Source organism: Balaenoptera borealis (genome assembly GCF_965194805.1).
Source record: "Balaenoptera borealis genome assembly, chromosome: 13".
Taxonomy (NCBI): Eukaryota; Metazoa; Chordata; class Mammalia; order Artiodactyla; family Balaenopteridae; genus Balaenoptera; species Balaenoptera borealis.
The window spans coordinates 102,604,264-102,623,726 of NC_138870.1; the positions used below are offsets into that span (position 1 = coordinate 102,604,264).

The 19,463-nt window shown below is 54.2% G+C and overlaps 1 long non-coding RNA gene across 2 annotated transcripts; it reads right to left on the reverse strand.

Annotated features, from left to right (window-relative positions):
- Nucleotides 1-2,573: 2,573 nt before the first annotated feature.
- LOC309609084 lies at nt 2,574-4,495 on the reverse strand. Of its 2 annotated transcripts, none has more exons than XR_014233253.1 (2): nt 4,111-4,495; nt 2,574-3,188 (listed from the first exon to the last, which is right to left on the reverse strand). It is a non-coding gene; the product is annotated as an uncharacterized lncRNA (long non-coding RNA). The 2 variants fall into 2 exon arrangements; XR_014233254.1 differs by having other exon boundaries at nt 3,720-4,495.
- Nucleotides 4,496-19,463: the final 14,968 nt, after the last annotated feature.

Sequence of the window (19,463 nt, forward strand, 5' to 3'; positions counted from 1 at the left end):
TGGTTTCTTTTTTGTGCTTTTCTATATTTCCAAATTTTCTATAACAAACACTTTCCGTTTTATAAACAAATTGAATCAAAACAAACAGATCTCCTCTCCTCTCTTCCAGCTGTAGCAGGCCAGGGACGCGGGCCTGGGCTCTGGGACAGAACAACGACGATGCCCGGGTCCAGCGAAAGGGAACTGCCTGAAAGGCAGTAGCGGATGATGGGCGTGTGAGGGTGGAGCTCCCTGCCCCGGTCCTTTGGCCCAGTTTCTGTGCTGGGTTATTGTTGAGGGCTGCCATGCCCACTGGGCACTACGGATGCAGGGAGAAGTGGGGTCCCTGGGCTTGCTTGGGTGGCTGGGAAGCCAGACCCTCCTGTTTGGAGTGACAGGACCCTGTGGCTCCAAGGTCCCCCCCTGGACATGCCAGTCTCCCCTGCTGGCGAAGGTGGGCAGGGGTTCTGGTCTCTGCCCCGGTGCCACTTTCCCTGCTGCACAAGGCCCTCCTCGGTGAGACCTGCAGGGACTGATAGGGGCAAGAGGGTGGCACACCCGGTGCCAGTGACTGAGCTGTAGCACGTCTCCTGTCCCTGCGGCCCTAGGAGGTTGGGGCTATTGTTTATCACTACCACTCCCTCCAAACTGGGGGAAACTGAGCGGAGAAATGGCTTGCCCAGAGTCACCTGGCCAGCAGCCCTGGCCGGTTCAGACTTGACCTCACACCTGGATTCTCACTGCCTTGAAACTTCAGTTCCCAGGAGCTTCTGGGCCCCAAATAGCTCATTAATGCAGCATGGGTTTGGGGGTCAGGGGCTGTGTTTTTCCTGTGCCTGTTGTCTGCTCCGGGTTATTGTACAATTTATAATCTACCGCTCATTCGGTGGACCCGTCAGCTGGGCTTAGCGGTTAAACATGAGTTTCTCTGAGAACAGGGCTCTGCCTGTGTTTAGAGCTGCTGGGACCCCCCCTCCCCCATCAGGCCCCTTCCCTCCAACCAGCTGGCCTCACGAAGGTGCCGAGGAGACCTGATTGATTGGGTTTCTTTCCCCTCCCTGACTGAGCAGATTCTACAACAGACTGTGGAAATTAAAAATAAGAACCCGAAACTGTTAAAAATATATTTTTTTAACTAAGTCACAAATGGGAAAGATGAGGCAGCAGCAGGTTAAGGACATTTTGTGATGTAGGGTTGTTATCACCTGGCGCTTTTGTAACTGTAAATGTCACAATTTATGGTCCTTGGGAGCAGGTGGCAGCGGAGACTGGGTTTATACCTGTGTGTGAAGCTGCTCTGAACTGCGGTCAGCCTGGATCTAGTTCACAATGTAGGGGTCATTCGTTCTGCTCGGATTCTCCTGCAGGGCCTCACCAGGGTTCCCATTTAAAAATGTCCATGGGGTAAAAGAAAAAGTTTTTTAAATGAAATGTATTTGTATGCCTCTTTATATAAAGAAATAAACTGTAATGTGAGTGGCCAAAGGTGGCTTTGGATTAAGAGGGACATGCTTACTTTCTCTTTCTCTCTCTCTAACTCTCTCTCTCTCTCTCTATATATATATATATATATCTCCAAACTTTCTATAACATTGTGTATTCTGTATTACTTTTATAACGAGAAGGGACAAAATACACTCTTATTAAAAGTAGTCAAACTTCACCTAAGCCTTCATGTCAAATAATATAACATGACAATCCACAGTATTTTTATTAAGTATCTGGTATGTGCCAGATACTCTGCCAAATTCTCCCACCATCCTGGCTCCTTAGAACACCCCACAGGTGGGAGCTGTCACCCCGTGCACACTCGAGCCGAGACCCTGAGTTGGTACCCAGTGCCCACGTGGCAGAGCGGGGGGCTGAACGTGGATGATTCCAACTCTCAGAGCTGTACTATTTCCATAACAACTTCCTGCCCCTTCAAGGTGAACATGTTTCCTAAATACATTGATCTTTTAGTCAAATATTTTATCTTGTTTAGATAGAATCTGAAGTTATTTCTGTAAACAGACTTTAGTAAAAGAAATATAAAAATCATGGGGTTTTTTTGTTTTTTTTTTTTTAATTTATGACCCTGTTAACAACAGCCAAAGTAGGCAACAGCACAGGACCCAGGGCAAAATGAAAAGGCAGGGCCCCTTGTTCAAAAAGGATTAAGAATTTTTTTAAAAAACAAGATCCTACTGTATAGCACAGAGAACTGTATTCAATATTCTATGATAAACCGTAATGGAAAAGAATATTTTAAAAAAGAATGTATATATATATATATATATATATGTATAACTGAATCACTCTGCTGTACAGCAGAAATTAACATAACACTGTAAATTGTTGAAAATAAAAAATATATTGATAAATAAAAATATTGATTAACAAAAAAAGAACTTTAAGACAGAGACAGCAGAGCATAGAGCATGGGGTGACTGCAGAGGTTACGTGCCCATGAAGCCAGGCCGAACAAGGTCTTGGCGGTTTTTGATGGAGCTAGGGTGACATCCCCTTTGGGGACAAACTGAGCACCAGTGACCACACATCAGAAAGCAAATGGGTGGGTTCAAGCTTCAGGAAGACGTGCAGTTCTGGATGCATTTTTCGGTCCTGGAAATACAAAGTGATTGCAGCTCACGAATGGAGTCCCCCAATGAGGATGCCGTGGGAGAGAACAGGCAGCTTCCCTCCCGCGGAAAGGGCCCGGCCTCTGAGCAAGGGGCTTTCGTGTCAACGAGGGGGACCTACTGCAGGAGGCGCCCTGGCGCTGAGCCCTGATGGATCTTCGGTGCTTTGCTGACCAGCCTAGGTTTGGGGGATAAATGCTTGTCCCTGTGAAAATACCCCTTCTGGGAAAGGATCTTGGACTTCATTGGCAGGTGGATTTTTCCCCAGATGAGGCAAACTGGGGGCCCCGGGGATGAACTGGCAGCCTAGGTACATAAGCTGACAAAGATCTGCGGCTCTGAACACCCGCTCCGCACGCCGCCGCAGCCAGCCCCAGGATGACCTGCCCGCCTCTGCCCCTTCTGTGGTCTCAGCCCCATGGTGAGTTCTGAAGTTTCCAGGGGGATGAGCAGCATCCATCAGGTGCCCCCAGGCGCAGCCTCTTCTGTGAACTACACGTGGGCATCCAGGACCAGCTCCAGAAAGAATCACATCAGAGAAGTCATTGGAAGGGCAGATATCCACTGAGGGGAGAAGCTCTCCGGCACCTGGAGGGACAAGAGACAACATATTCCCCCCCCCCATTCCAACCCGCAACCTGTCTCCATGGCCCCCTTGCTCATTTTTCTTTAAACAAAAAAACAAACAACCCCATTCTCCCAGCCTTTCACAGAGCTCTGGCATAGCAGGCCTGGGACTGTTTTCTCCGTAAACATGTCTTGCAGGGAAGGACGGACAGACAAACTGATGAACAGGGCAGGGCAGGAGCATCCCAAGGCCGAGTGACAGCTGATGCTTTGTGCCCCTCGGCTCCTGTTCCAGTGCTCAGACGGCCCTTGAAGGGACTGGGCTAGGCCACTGCAAAGGCTCCCAGGCCCGGGGACACTCAGCTTCCCCCTCCAGCTCAGACACGTTCCCGGGACCCTGCCAAGCAGAGCCAAAAGGGCAAAGAATGGTGCCAGCAGCCGGGGAGCTCCCAAGAAGAGGAGGCCTGAGCTTCCAGGTTACTGTGAGTCCTCCCACCTCACACATAGAACAACTGCCTAGAGGGCAAGGACTGGGTCCTACGTTTATGGCACCTGCGGGCTGGGGGCAGGTGGGCCCGGGGCCCTCGACCCTGTACGGAGCCCAGGTCCTCTCCTGGACAAGGTGGAGGCGGGGGGCGGTCCCAGCTGTCCCTCTGCTCCCAGGACAGAAGCACAGGGGAGCTGCTTGCAGCAGCTGACCCAAGCTGGTTTGCTGGGAGGACAAGACAAGAGGGAGCCCCTCCGAGCCCAGGCCTGCTGCAGCTGCACTGGGGTCAACCACCTTTCAGGAAGCATCTTGTGCCCACCTCACTCCCCCCCCCCCACCCCCAAAATTTGCCCAAGACGCTTTGGAGTGGGTTATAAAACAGGCAGGTGCTGAGGAAGGTGCCTCAGCCATGGGACCAGAGAAGGGGCTCCATCCTGAGCTGCGGGTGGTGTTTACCACTTAAGAAAAAACATCCAAAAAAAGCTTCGGGTGGAATTTCAAGTCCTGGAGATTTCTCAGTAGCCGGGCCTCTCCCCATCGTATTTCTTTCTTTTCTCCCCTCTCCCGGCCTGCTTTCCCTCTTTGTTGCCAAGCTCAGACGACACTGCAGAAACCCAGCCCAGCGCCCGCGAAGCCCGGAAACTTCCAGCTCCGCGACTGTGCGGAAAGTTGGGGTCGCGGGACCGGGGTGACAGCGGCGCCGCGGGGCCGCGTGCAGCGTGACCCGGGCCGGCGGCCTCTCGCGGCCTCGCTCTGCGCGGCCGCGCCGGGACCTCGGACAGTCCGCCGGCCGGACGTGAACTTGACTCCGGCGGGACCGCGGGGCACTCCGGGATGACCTGGTAAGTGGCGCCCGCTCTCCCGCCCTAGCCCTCGGCGCCCCCCGCGGCCGGCGGGGTCCGGGGCCGGGGGCCGGGCCCGGGCTCGGGCCGGGAGGGGGCGCCCCGGGGGGCGAGCGCGGGGGGCGCCGCCGCCGCCGCCGCCGTGACCGTGGCCGCCATGGAGCGCACGGCTCAGCCCGCGGCCCTCCGCCCAGCGAAGCCGCCCGCCCCGGCCTCCTCCCGAACAAAGACTCGGGAAGTTCGGAAGGGAATCTTTCGCGACATTTTCGTCCCCGGGCCGCTGGGTCTGGGCGGCGGCCATCAGGGCTCTTAAAGGGGAAAGAAGCTCGCTCTGGTTTTCTCTCCCCTTCGGCCTTGCGCGGCCCCCACCCGCTTTGGCTGGAGGGAAGAAGGAGGGGGCACCGGTGCCACTCTGGCTTTCAGGTGTTAAAGCCCCAGGCCCAGGCCTGCCAGGGGCTGCACGCGGATCAGGGCCTGTGGGGTGAGCGACCCCCACAGCTCAGGGGAGGCAGCCCTGGCCCACCTGCGCAGTTGCCCCCCCGCCGCTGCAGTGCGACCGGGTCCCGGGGGGCTCCAGGCGGCTACAGCTCCTGATCCTACCCCCCTGCCTGAGCGGCTTCCCTGTGGCCATCCGGGGGGGCCTTCCCCAGGGGGACCTTCCCCAGGGGCACCCCTAGCCACCACCTCCTCTCTGCTCTGTCCAGGGCAGCTGTGCCAAGGCAGCCTCGGTGCCACGCTGCTATGGCAGCTTCAGGGACACAGCATGGCAGCTGTGGTCAGGGCCTGGGGAGGAGGGGGCCCCTGGGCCCTTTGGGGCCTTGTCCCTGGGGAGCAGGGCTGGGGACACTGGCGCCTCCACTTGCCTCTGCCCACAGGCCCGGGACCCCATCCGGCCAGTTTCTCTGCACCTTCCTCCTCCCTTTGCCTGAGACAAGGCCGCCTGTGAGTGGCCTGATCCCTGGGGGGTGCCTACGGGGTAGGCGGTGGCAGGGCCTCAGAGGCCCCCTTGAATTTGACTGCCCCCCCTAGTCCGTCCCAGCCCTGGTCCCCCCAGACACAGCAGGGAATGCTTGGCTGGGCCTGCTCTCAGTCACGGACAGGTTCCCAATCTTCCAGAGGCCATCGCTAACCTCACCTCCATCCCTAGGGCACCTGGACCCCAAAGTCCCCCTCAGCGAAAGGCTACAGGGGGGCCATGGATGGAGAAGGCCTGGGCCAGCCGGAGGCTGGACAGGTCACTGCCCTCTGTACCCTGGATGCTCCAGCAGGGGCCTTGAACAGACAGCCTACAGGGGTCAGGTGGGGTGCAGGGGAGAGCTTTGGGGACTGGGGGAACAGAGAGCCCAGGCCTGCCCTAAGGGGAGGACTCATGTCGACTCCCTCCTGTTGCTGCCAAGAGGGGAAAGGCCTAGGGTTCCAGAGCTTCTGGCTCTTCAGGAGAAGGAAATCCAGATGTGTGCGTAGAATGCCCAGAATTTGAAAACCCTGAATGCAGGACAGAGGAAACACATCCTTGGGTTGAACCCAGCCTGTTGCCCCCCGGGTTGCAACCCCTGGGTCCATGTGAGCTGTTTTTTATTTTTTATTTTTTTTAAAATTTTGCGTGGCATGCAGGATCTTGGTTCCCCGACCAGGGATCAAACCTGCACCCCTGCAGTGGAAGCGCGGAGTCTTAACCATTGGACCACCAGGGAAGTCCAACATGAGCTGTTTAATGTTAAAAGAGAGGCAGGTTTCCTAGTGACCCCCGCCCCAGCCCAAGCTCTGACAAGGAAGCCCTATAGATCTGGGGCGCAGAAAGGGAGGGGAGTTTGCACCTCGTTTACCCCTCATTATGACGGAATCACGGGGAGGTGTTGGCCTCCACATACTGAGTCCTTCAGGCAGCTGAAGCTGGCTTGCCTCTGTAAGCCCTGATCTGCTTAACTGAGCTGATCTGAAGTTAAAATCTCCCGAAAACAAGGTACCCGACTTACCCTGGCCCCACATCCTCTGGGGAACCTCTCTGTCCACTCAGGCTGTGCCTGAGGTGCTCTGTGAGTAACGGAGGAGGAGCAGGATGCAGAAAGTGAACTTGAACTTTCTTCACATCCCAGGCAGTAGAGCCGCCGCTAGTTTGGAAAGCTTGGGCTTATTGTTGCACTGAAGGGTTGGCTCTTCTGTGAGCCAGGTGTGCACTCAAAACCCTTGCCTTGTGCTACCTGGGTGGTCCTGGGCCAGTAACCTCAACTCTCTGAACCTCAACTTCCTCACTCATCAAACGGGCTTAATAAGAGTTCTGATTCAGTGGAGTCTTGGGGGAGAATTGTGATACCCGTGTGGACACTCAGTGTGGCACTCGCATGCAGAGGCACTCAGGAAATCTAGCTGCTGCTATTTGACTGTAGTCGAGGGGGACCGTGGCTTCTCTAACACAGCACCTGCTTCTGGGGCAGCTCTTGAGTTTCTCAAATCTCATGTCAACTCTCAACTGCTTGCCTCTCCCCACTTTCTGTGTTTCTTTTCTTATCCCAAAAGAAACCATCACCGAGCCCCTCCCCTGCGTTTATAGGCCTATGCTGAGCACAGGGGGTCGAGAAGTGAGTCTGACGTTGGCCCTGCCTTGAGAAGCTGCCGGATGCCCTGTGCAATTATAACACCAGGATGAGGCTCTCTGAGCTAACTTTCCATCCAGAGAAGGTGTTTCCTGCAGTGCTCCTGCTGCCGGCCGTGCAGTCTTTGTTGAATGCCCCCTGGGACGAGCAGCTTACCACGTCTCTAGCGGTGTTTCTGCAGAAGCTGTAGGAGGAAGCCTCCTAGGTATCCCTGAGCCTTCACTGGTAGGACCAGACGTGGGACGGGACTGCAACGGTGGTTCTGGGTCTGAGGCATCTGGTTTTCCCGGGGAAAATACACAGCTGGTAAGAAGGTCCTAAAAACTTGGTGAGGTGCTGATTTCAGTCTCCAGGGAAAGCACTGCAAGTGATGGATGCATGTGTTTACAAAACAGAGCCCCGTTTCCCATTTCTGCCGACAATCACAGTCGGTGTAGCAAGGAGAAGCAGGAGAGAAGGGGTCACGGAGTGGGAAATAAGACGAACTGACTGTGAAAAGCTGGCTGCTGCACTCAGGAAACTGGAGAGTAAGGTCCAGGATCCAGAGGCCCAGGGCTCCTTGCTGGGAATGGCTACGTCAATGCAGAGCCCAGTGCAAAATTAAAATGGGGGGCGGGGGCTTCTTCAAAAAGTATTAAGAGTTTCAGGATGGTGACAGCAGAGCATTAAAGCAAGTGTGAATGCAGGGCTTGAATGCAGGACTTTGCTGAGTGTGGAGCCCTGTGTGGCGGAGAGGCCACAGACCGCCCCCCACCCCAGCCCCGCCCCGGCTGGCCCTGCTCGCTGCACGTGTTCCTGCCGCATGCCGAGCGAGGGCTGGGGAGGACCCGCGGGCAGCTCCCTGGAAGGAGCATGACTCTTCTCCTGCATTGATTTTTTTTTTTCCATCACTGATGTTACATGCTAATTTTAGAACATTTTGAATCCTCATAAAAGAAGAAAGTTTTCAATCACCTGTGAAACCACCCTCAGAAATAACTAGTGGGAACACTTTACCTAGCTTCTATAAAAACATAATTTTAAGTAAAATTAGCATCTTAGCATCTGATTATATGTATCATTTTATCTTCTTCTTGTTTCACTAAATATTTTATCACAACTCGTTCCCTAAGTCAGAAGATACTATTCTGCAAGTTGGTTTTTAATGACTGTTTAATATTCCATTGATGAAGCTCCTTAACTAACCCCTTATTATTGGACGCTTAGGTTATTCCCAATTATTTCCGGTTTTCCCTGTTGTGAACAACATTTTGGGGAACGTCTGTGTGCACATTCCTGCTTATTTCCTAAGGGATTGAAGGCTGTTAGGATAGACCTTTAGGTTCCAGAAGCCTTTGGAGGTTGTCTGAAATTCCACCTCGGCCAGGGGCGCAGCCCCCAGCCCCCTGCACGGTGACGGTACTGAGGCGATTGCCTGCCTGGCATCTTTTGACTTTTAGAGAAAAACCCAACCCTCCCCAGAGCTGACTTGACCGGGCAGTTTTGAGCACACACAGCACCGGCTGCTACGTCCACAGCCACCCCGTGCGGGGCTGTAATCAGCCCCCTTTACAGATGAGGACCCTGGGCCCAAAGACCAGAGGCAGTGGCCCAAGGACCTTCCGCCTGTCCTATTGTGAGAAGGACACATTAATGATTACGAAACAGGAAGTGGGCCCTCGTCCTACTAAACTGCTGATAGGATCTTGGGGTCCAGGCTGCCTCGACCACGGAGCCTGTCAGGCTGGGGGTGGACTGAGATAAGCTTTATCATGATGCCTACTCATGGGCAATGCTCTGTAAGTGGTGGCGAGGGGGAGGGGGAGGAGGAGGAGGACGGAGGGATGGGTCAAGAGGTGAGGTTAGAGCCCCTTGGGCGAGGAGGGCTCTGTAGGGCATCTGGCCACCTGACCAAAGGCTCCTGAGGGCAGGGATGAGGTCTGCTGACCCCAGCCCGGCACTGCCCACCGCACAGGAGCACCATGTGTGGAGTGAATCTGTCGGCGGCGGGCCGCATTCCCAGGGTCTCCTTCACAGGCATCTGGGCGAGCTGGGGGTGGGGTGGGGTGGGTTGTCAGTTTCCTACTGCTGCCATAACAAAGTTCACTGATCTCATGGCTCAAACAATCAAGGTTATGGAGGTTGGAAATCTGAAATATCTCACAGGGCTAAAATCTAGGTGTGGGTAGGGCTGGTTTCTTCTGGAGGCTCCCGGGGAGAATCAGTTCCTGGTCTTTTCCAGCTTCTAGAGGCACCCACATTCCTTGGCTCATGGCCCCTTCCTTCATCTTCAGAGAGGGTGGCCTGTCTCTTTCTCTGATCATAGCTGGAAAGGAGTCATGTGACTAGATTGGCCCCACCTGGATAATCCAGCTGCTCTCCCAGCTCCAAGCCCTAAACGTCATCCGCTTGCACAGTGGATTCAAACTGTTGTGGATTTGTCCCTGGGCTGAGGAACTTCCTGCCAGAGGCCCCACTGGCTCCAGCCTTTGCCCACCTCAAGGGCAGAGGTTCTGGAAACTCAGGCAGGTTCTATGCTCAACCGGGAGCTGCTCTTCCTCCCCTCAACTCCGTGGGGCAGGTGCAGTGGGCACTGCTATCATCCCCATTTTACAGGCGGGCAAACTGAGGCCCAGAGACGCCAGATAACTCTCCCAGGGCCATACAGCTGGCAAGGGGCAGGGCTGAACCTTGGTGACGGCTGGACCCTAAATCCAGGGCTCCGTGGGGCTCACCACCTGCTTCCAGGAATGTGGTCCTTCCCAGCTCTCACTTAGCCACAGCTCTTGATTCTTTCCAGAAGGGTGGCAAGCCTTCCTGCCCCGTTCCCAGAACAGGCCGCTGCTCTAGGGGATGGAAGGGCCATGGGGCAGCCCTTGGCAGGGGGCTTGTGTGAGTGCGGAGGGATCTGGGAGCCTCGGCCTGGGGCAGGGCCTCAGTGCAGCTTGCGTGTCGTGGGGTAAAGGTGTCAATGGCCAAGGACGAGTCATCCCAGCCAGAATGGCAGCAGCTCTTCCCAGGCCAGCACCCCACCAGAGGCTTTGGGGTGTCTTTCCCCAGCACCGGCACAAAGCCCAGCCACTCTGAATGAGAAAGTGAGGTAGAGGACCTTCCTGGGGCAGCCTTTGAAGCTGGCGTGGCACTCGAGGCACGAAGGGGCCGAGGGTGTGCCCCCCAGGGCCGGGGACTCTGCAGAGGGCGCAGGCCGCGTCCCCTCCCGGCCGCCTCTGCTCCCGGGCCTGGGCCTGGCAGGGCAGGAGTTAAGCCACCGCGGGCACCCTGGCACCTTGCGCTGCCCAGAACGTCCGGCTCCCCACCCCCGCCATTTTTCTTCCTTTTTTGCCTTTTTCCTTCTTAATTAATCATAGGCTGCTGCCCAATTTAAATATGGAAATGCCCAGGCCAGGCAATGCAATTATTCCCGAGGCCCGGCGGGCCATGCGGGCCCTCGGCTGCGGGGAGCACGGTGGCATCGCCCCCTTTCTGGTGTGTGTGAAATTATGTGCACAAAAGGCGTCTCCGTATCCGAGTGTGTGAACTAAATAAATAAATAAGGGCTTTTGTTTGTTTGCCGGCTCCTGCACATGACTGTTTTGACTAAACCGCCCGTGTTGTCTGTGCCTTTATGGGACTCAGGAGACAGGAGGCGGGGGAGGCCCCGCAGGCCGGCCGGGGGCTGGGGGGCGGCCGCCGGGCATCTGGGCCTCACCCTCCCCTGGCATCACCGCATCCCGCACCCCTCCCCACACACACCCTCGCAGGAAAGTTCCCCAGCCCGGGCCGGGCTCCCAGGCAGCTTGGCACCGTGCCAGGCTCGCCGCCGCCGAGCGCGGGCAGCCGGGTGGGGCGAGCGGCGGCGGCGCCGAGGACGTGGCCGGGCACCCCGGGCGCCAGCAGGACCCGAGGCCCGGAGGCCGGGGCCCAGAAGGTGAGGGTACCCCGGGTGGGCGCAGGGTGGCCGATCGGCGGGCAGCGGGCGGTGCGGCCTGCCCGGAGCAGGCCTGGGGCAGGCGGAAGGGCGGCGGGCGGAGGACGCGGCCACAAAGCAGCGCAGTGCCAGGCATCGCTGCCGCCTGCCCGGCCGGCCTCCCTCCCGCCCCCCCGGCCCAGCTCCGCGGGGAGGCCGCGCGTGCACGGGGCCGGCCGGTTGCTGCAGACCGAGCTGTGGCCGCTCTGGCCGGAGGAAGGCCCAGCGAGGCGGGGCCCAGGGCTGTCAAGGAGAAAAACATCCCAAGGCCTGCAAATTGCTGCTCTCAGCTTTTTTTTTTTTTTTTTTTCTCCTCCTGCTTGGGAGAAAAAAAAAAAAAAAAAAAAAGCAGCGCTTCCTCTGGAGGCGGATGCAAAAAGGATGCAGAATTTTAACCATCTCCTGCACCGTCCGTCCCCAGCAGGGTGGCCCAGGCCCTGCACGGTGGCACCACGGGAGGGGGAATGGCGAGAGCTTCAGATGCCTCTTTCTGGGAGATGCTGGAAAGCCAGCCAGGCCTCCTCGCCCCCGGTCCAGAAGCTGGGCCCGACACAGGGGTGTGAGGACTGGAGGGCATGGGTGCCCAGGGCCAGCACAGAGCTGGCACGTGGTGGGCGCTGGGCACCCTAACAGTCTCCTCTTGTGTCACCATCAAACATGCTTGGTGGGCTCATCTCTTGGCGGTGAACGTGGCAGCTGGGGCATGCGGTTGGGGACCCCAGCACTGAGCTGGGTGGGAGGTGGGGGGCGGGAATGGTTCTCGCAGACTTGGGGCCTTCTGTCATGCTGGGATCCTGGGCCTTTCTCATGATCGATTTTTTTAAAAAACAATAATGTGGAAAGTTTTCTGGTGTCTGGTGGGGACTTCACAAGCCATTCATCCAGGGCAGGACTTCAGGAATGAATTCTAGAGTGAGGAGGGTGATCTGGTCACTGGAGGAACGGCAGGCAAGTCCCAGGTGCAGAAGGGGAGGCCCATGCACCTGTCCGGGTGAGGATGCTGTTCAGGGAGTGGTCATGGGAGCTCGGAGGGATGGTCCAGGGAAGTACAGTGCCCAGGGCCCAGGAATATGTTTTAATTTTAACGTCTTTTAAAATCAGAAGAAAAAAACATGGCTATAATAATAATGAATGTATACTAAAGAATTCAGCATGGACTATATTCATCTTTATACCAATGCAGTCATAAAATATGATTTTTAATATTTATGGAGGAAGGAGCCATGAATACAAAAGTGCTTGGGTCCAGGAAAGTCACGATGGGGCCCTGGGCGGGTCCGGTCTGTCCCGGGGCAAAGGGTCAAATGTCCGGCTCCAGGGGGGCCTTTGGGGGCCGTCTGGGCGCCCTGTGAATCTGGCTTCTCCGAACGCCAGCCAGGACAGGACGGGTTGACATGGCTTGCAGTGAAGAGTCAGGGCCTTGGAGCACGCGTGTGCATGTTCCTGTGCACACTTAACGTGTTTTACAAACGATTCCCAGACACCTGAGTGTGCAAGACCCAGTCCTCGAGGCAAATGAACACAGGGCTGGTCAGGCGTGGCGGCGAGGGCCTGGTATTCCTGGCCGTCGGGTGAGGGGTTGTCCCTGGGTGGGGAGATACGGTGGCATCTTCCATTGTCTGCCTGGGAGAAAGCAGGCTGCGTGCAAGGCCTGTTCCCAGGCCCCGGTACCCACAGCCTAGCACAGCTGTGTCCGGTAGAAACATCGCATCAGCCGCAAACGCGGCCACATCTGTAATTTAACATGTTCCAGCAGCCACATTTTTTAAAAAGTAAAAATAGGTGAAATTCACTTTAATAATACAATTTCTTTTATCTTTTTATTTCTTTTATACTTCCAAAGTAGTATATGTCAATGTGTCATTAATACGAAATTATTGAGATATTTTACCTTTTTTTTTCCTTTTGTACTAAGTCTTTGAAATCCAGAGTGTATTTTACACATACATCTCAGTTCGGAGGGACTCTCTGAATTTCAGAGGCTCAGTGGCCACACGTAGGGAAGGACCACTGCATTGGGCAGGGCAGGTTTAGCGGTCCCTAGGGCTCCCCTCCCCCAGAGTTGGGAAGCCTGGTTTTTCTGCTTCTTTTTTGCTGATGGCCCTTCTTGGCCGGGGAAAGGATGCTTCCACTGGCTAGTCAAGCCCCCAGCAGCCCTGAGTGGTGAAAGAATGGGTGTTGAGACTGCAAGTTTCCAGGACGAGGAGGGTTCCTCGGCCGCGCTCCCAGACGCCAGGGGACGGTACAAAGGGCTGGCTTCAGGGTACAATAGTGGGGCGGTTAGTCACAGTGCCGGGCAGCGGGGAAGGCAGACAGAGCTCCCTGTGTCTGCGCCTGTTCGGGCTGGGCCCTGCAGCCCCATTTCCCCTGCCCCTGGCCTTTTGTTTGCACCCCTCCCCACTCCTTGCTTAACCCCCTGCTGCCCGCTGCCTACCTGGCCACCTGGCTGGGGCATCCTTACCAGGCTCTGGTTTCCATCAGCCACCTGGCCAGAGGCAAGCTTCCTTTAGAAGCCGGGCTCAGGCCTGCCTGATTTCACTGGCATCTCTGGGGACAGGGACGTCGGAACAGCTCCGACGCCGTCACCGTGGCCAGGCAGCATTTGTGCAGCTCTAGGACTAGTTCCGTGTGGCTTAAAGATCCCATCAGCATTTGAGAGTATTCGCCATTCAAGGGCTATGCATTTCTGGAAACAATGAAAAGCCAAAACTGTGAAAAATTAAGGAGTGGCCCTGAAGCTGGTGCCGGCTCTGCATGTTTTAAAGTGAACAGACTGATATAAATATTTTAATCCTGTGCATAGATAGATGGATAAGATAAAATAAATTAGTCATGTCCCAGCCCTGTCTGGGGATTGAAAGCAGACTTCTGTCAGCATTTGCTATTTAGCAGTTACAATTAAAATCTCCCCTTGTAGGTTGCAATCCTAGCATCTCAGAGATGGAATTAGCTGTTTGTTGTGATTTGACAGTTAAATTATTAACACGTGGAGAAGGTAACTGCCCCCCAAAAGGTATAAAACAGTGAACAGTCTCCCCCTCTCTCTTTAATTTAAAAATTATCTGCGCAGATATTCTGCATTTTGGCTTTTCTTTGCTAAATTAAAGTGGCATGTGTTTTTATTTTAGAAGGCAGAGATGGTTTGCTGTGCCCTGGGTGAGGAGGGGAAGTAAAATAAAGGGTCTTGTGAAAATCTGCCCATCTACTTACAGCTTAAAAAGCCAAGAGCCAGACATTTTTTCCTTGGAGGAAATAAATGTCTCTAATTTATTCACCTTACCTGTTGATTACATTTTATAATTATTTATTTTATAATTTAATCCTTATCTAAAATTGCGGATGTCTTTGGAATATAAAAGGCCTGGGTCTGTTTGGTCCCTGAGATGTTCGTGCCTCTCTGTTAAAAATCACTGAACGCTGCATCTGGGCCCAGTCAGCTCTCGGGACGGAGCACGGTCTGTGTGCATCCCGCTTCTGCCTTCAGAAAATGAGTGATGAAAGACTTATGGTCAGCTCGTATCATTTCGTTCTGATTTATTTTAAACCAGTTAAGATGATTTTAGCACAAAGAGTAGTGTATCTTACATTCTGAGAGCCACTGGGTTTTCAAGCTGGAGTACAATTTTTTTTTTTTCAAAATCCAAATTTAGAAATTGCCTTTTAGAGTAGAAAACGGCATGCTGGTTCGCCTTTTAACTCACTTTAAAAGAAAGACACTGAAGATCAAATGTATTTGATTCGTAGATTTGTTCCCATCCGTTGTTATCCAGGGGCTGGAAATGGCTCACTTTTACAAAGTAAGGTAGGAAAAGACGTGTTCGTTCCCAAGCAAGCATAAAGAGTCCTTCTGGGTTAGACTGTAGCCCCAGAGGGGCCACAGACATGTTTTTCCTTCCCAGGAGGAGGGTGGCATTCAGCTGTAGTGTCATCGTGTGAAAAAAAGGCAGCCCCTGCCTGTCTGAGGCACCGTCACGCCTCAGCCAGGCCACTTTGCTGTAGCACACCTCTCAACAGAAAAACGGATCCTGTGCAAATACCACTGTTCTCAAGCAAACCCAGCACCATCTTCACTAATTGCAATTCCGCCCTGGCCATCGGCACTACCTCCAGTAATGGGGAAAAAAATTGGAAAAACGGGAAACACACTAGATCCCTGGGGAAAATGTCTCCCCTGCAGAAAGGTTCTGGGACGGACAGAGGTCTGGAAGCTGCCGCAGGGACAGGGCAGACTCAAAGCCTCTGTTCAGATCTTGTGACTCTTAACTTGGCTCCTCCACTCCTGAGTTTCCCAGATTTAAGAGGAGAAAAAAAGTGTCCTTCCCAGCTCACTGTCAAGGGTTGTTGCAGGAATATCACCACAGTCACCAATATTTGCATAGCAAAGCTGCCCGGTTTCATTTTCTATTTGAAAGTGTTTCTCCAAAGGGTAAAGTGCTAGAGACACGTGAACAACCGAACTTTCCTGGCCATAATATATGGTTATTATTGTTTAGGTTTAACTCATAAGTAGTAGTAATCGTTCATCTTACTCTTAAAATGAATTCTCTTTGACTTATAATAAATATGGTTGAATCATGAATATGATTCCTTTCTGATTTTGAAAGCAATATATGCTCATTGTAGAAAATTTGGACGATGCAGAAAAATGCATGTAAGGGAAAAATTGTTCGGCATCATTCCCACTCAAGGGAATGTGTGCTGGTCACACGTCCACAAATTTCCTTCGAGGCTTTCTTCTCTGCCTCGTAGCATCTACTTTCGGATGACTCCGCGGCATTTTTTGGCACTTTATCGCTGGGGCCACCTGTCCTCTTTGTGCTTCTTTTCTGCAGTGGCAGCGCCTCCCCTCTGGCCCCCAGGCTGCCTCCTTCGAGCAGGCCCAGCACAGGCCCTGGCGTTTGGGGAGAACGTCTCGGGCTCCATGGTCCCTGACCTCCTTCCCCAGCCTTCTGGGAGCCATGTCAGGGGAAGGCCAGACAAACCGCCAGCGCGGCCCCAGGGCAGAGCCCAGGCTGACTCAGGGCATCTGGGACGAGGGACAAGTGGCAGAAAACACAACCTCTCACGGTGCCCAAGCCATGGAGATGGCGAAGAGCATGGCTAGGCCTTCTCCGTGCAGGACGGGGCCGGGAGGTGGGAGGACAGCAGGGACCCTGCGGCAGGAGAGAGGTGGTGAAAAGCAGGCCTAAGGTTTGAATTCTCGGCACAGAAAGCCCCTTGGGCCAAAGCACTCCTTAGATGAGCAAAGTTTCGTCAGAGCTGTCGAGATGTTTCCAAGGTGTTCAGCTCTCTGGTCCTGACTTAAACCCACCAAGCCGTTGAGGGTTAGTGCCAAGTGACTTGGTAGGCAGAAAGAGGCCAGCACTTTCGTGCAAGGGCACAATTCCCAAATGCTGTGTGTTGCAATCAGGCATGTTCCTCGGCTGGTCCCACAAATCCATCAGGCAAAAGTTCCACATTTACCAGGCCTCTGGAGGGGGAAACAAACTGATTTCCATATTAGTTTCTGGAGTAACTGTGATCTGAAGTGAATTCTAGACTTTCTAAGTTCGTTTCTGCCACCATAAATGGAGTCTACAGGCTCTGCCTTAACCCCCTTAGATAATGCAGTGGCTTCAACACCAGATTAACGATTGATCATTAGAGATTTATTAACAACCCACATTGCAGACAGACTTCACAAGCAAGGTCATTGGTCGTAGTGTTAGCTACAGTACAGAAATATTAGCAAGAACTGAAATTTGTAATAATAACAGGGAATGCTGGGCTGAATTATCACGCGACAATATAATGGAATATTATGTCACTGTTAAAATGCTGTTGACAGAGTTTGTAACAGCATGGGGACGTATGGGATACAATATTTCACAAACCGTAAATATGTATGTAAATTACATAATTGTATGCATATGTTCACTGTTGGGAAGGAAATGCAATCGAATATTTTTTTCTGGGTAATGGCATATAGGTGAATTTTCCTTTTTCTGTGTATTTTAGACTTGAATTATTTATACTTTATACTTACTACTTAAATTATCTCGCTCTTAAATATCTATCTTCATATTTTACTTTTAAATTACTTATGCTTTAGATTATGCTGTGCTTCTCTAAACATATGGTATTTTATAAGCAAGAAAAAATCATTTTTAAAGTCTTGTGAGTGGAAATATAGACAAATGGCATATTTCCCTTTAATAGTTGTGGATAGATGGCATGTAGCAGAAATATTCGTTAGGCCAACAAATATGTATAGTCAGTAAATACTATTCGTTCTCTTATAAAAGATTTGTACATTGATAGCTTATTAATCAAACACTACATGGGTTCCCTAGCCAAACATATATACTTGCACAACTAGGGCATAAAAATGTCAGCTAGGATTTTGTTTGAACTTAAGGAGAAGTATTTTTGTTCCCTAAACAATAGCATCAAGAAGGGGAGAAACAGGCATTCTTGTTCTTCTTGGATATTTGGTCCAATGACCACCCACAACTCCCCCCACCATGGTTAGACTCTGCTTGAGTTTGAGTTTGTGCTTTCTGCTTCTACTGCTTGGTTTTTAAGGGCAATTGAAAAGATCCTGCAAGTTCATATCTGGAGAACATAGATCTTGCATTCAGCCTGCCGGATGATACACTGTGGTCTTTGGGTGGAAATCTTAGTGGCTTATTTATACTCTCATGTGCCTTCTTTTAAAAGAAAGAAAGAAAACATAATTTTTTTTCCAGCTTATATTTCCCAGGATTTCTATATCTCAAAGTATTATTTTAGAAATATATATTATTCTGCAGTCTTAAGTCACCTGCTGATTCACAGCCGGGAGGTGCATCTCTTGGGACAAGACAAGAGGCAGGAATTTTCTTTTTTAACCGTAATGCTACAGGATTTTGTGACCTGGAAAATCCTGTCCATGTTTCCATCTCAAATATCAGCCTTCAAGCAAGTGCCATTTGCGTTCCTGTAAAATGAATCCCCAGGACCAGCAGTGTTGGAAAGGGTAGAATCTTTAAAATGCGGGGATTGGGGAAATAACTCTCTCCGGGGTTGGTTTAAAAGGCCCCGTGGGGGTCTCCCAGAGTGACCCCCGCTCGGGACGCCACGTGGCGCAGGTGAGCCGGGACGCGGGGACCCCCTCCGCCCGCCGCCCGCGCGCGCGCGGCTGGCCCGCAGCCTCAGTTTCCCCCGCTGGCTCCGCGGGCGGGGGCGGCCGGGCCGGCGGGGACCCGGGGGAAGGGTCCGCACGCGGCAGGCCGGGCCGGCGGGGAGGCGCCCGGCTGGGAGGTCCCGCGGCCTCCGGGGCGCGACCCTCTAATCCGCTTTAGTCACTATATTGTGCGCTTTGCTTGGGCAAAGTAAACAGGGCGGGCCCACCAAGCGGCGGCCGCCGGCCCGCGACTCCCTGACCCCGGGGTCGCGCCCTTTGTTCGCCCTCAATGGGGCCGCCCCGTCGCCCGCCCGCGGCTAATTGGGGCGCGTGCCGCCGCCGCCGCGGACCCCGGCCCCGCCTCGGACCCGGAGTCTGACAGGGACTCCCACCGCGGACCCTACGACCCCAGCGCGGATCCGGACCCCGGCTCGGACTCGGACCCCGGACCGGGACCCCTGCTTGGACCCCGATCCCTGCCTGGCTGCAGACCCGGCCCCGGCCCCCGAATCAAGCTCAGACACCAGGACCCCCGGCCACGTGGACCCAGCCACAGGCTCCGCTCCCCACCCAATGCGGACCCCAGGCTCCAGACCTGATGCCACCCGGCCCGGCCCTGGCCCTGCCTCGGCCTCGCCCCCGCTGGGAGCCGGGGGGCTGCCTGGAGGAGGCGTGCGAGGCCTCCCGGCCTCCAGAGCCGGTGCGGACCCAGTCGAGTCCTCTGCCCCGCCCGGACCCGCCTGGACCAGACTAGCCTCGGCCCCGCCGCCCGGCCCGGTCGCGGATGCGCTGGTCCGAGGACGGACCCCAGGCGGCCACCGCGGCCGCGTGGGCGCCTGTCACCCGGGGAAAGGGGGGGCCGCGACGACACTGCTGCCCGCGTCCCAGGCCGGGAGCCCGGCTGGAGGCGCCTCTCTGCAGGGCCCTTAGGGACCGCGAGCCGCCGGCGGAGGTGCAGAGGGGAGGTCCGCTGTGCCCTGATTTCCTTTCTCTGCTCCTCGTTTCTGTGGGAATCCTGCAGATCGGAAAGCAAAGGTGCTGCAGGAAAGCACGATCCAGAGTCCCCTGAGAGGGAAAGCAGGAACCTTCAAGCCCTTCTGCACTGGGATTTCGCCTCCGACCCCTCCCAGCCCTTCTTTTTCCTCCAAATCACTACCTTTCCAGAGTCTGGGGGCAGTTCTAGGTGAGACCCGTCAGGCCCGACGTGATGAAGGCAGTTGACACTAAACTCAGCCTTGATCATCGTCCTCTGCGTTCTTTGTTTTTTCCTCAAATGCTGGACA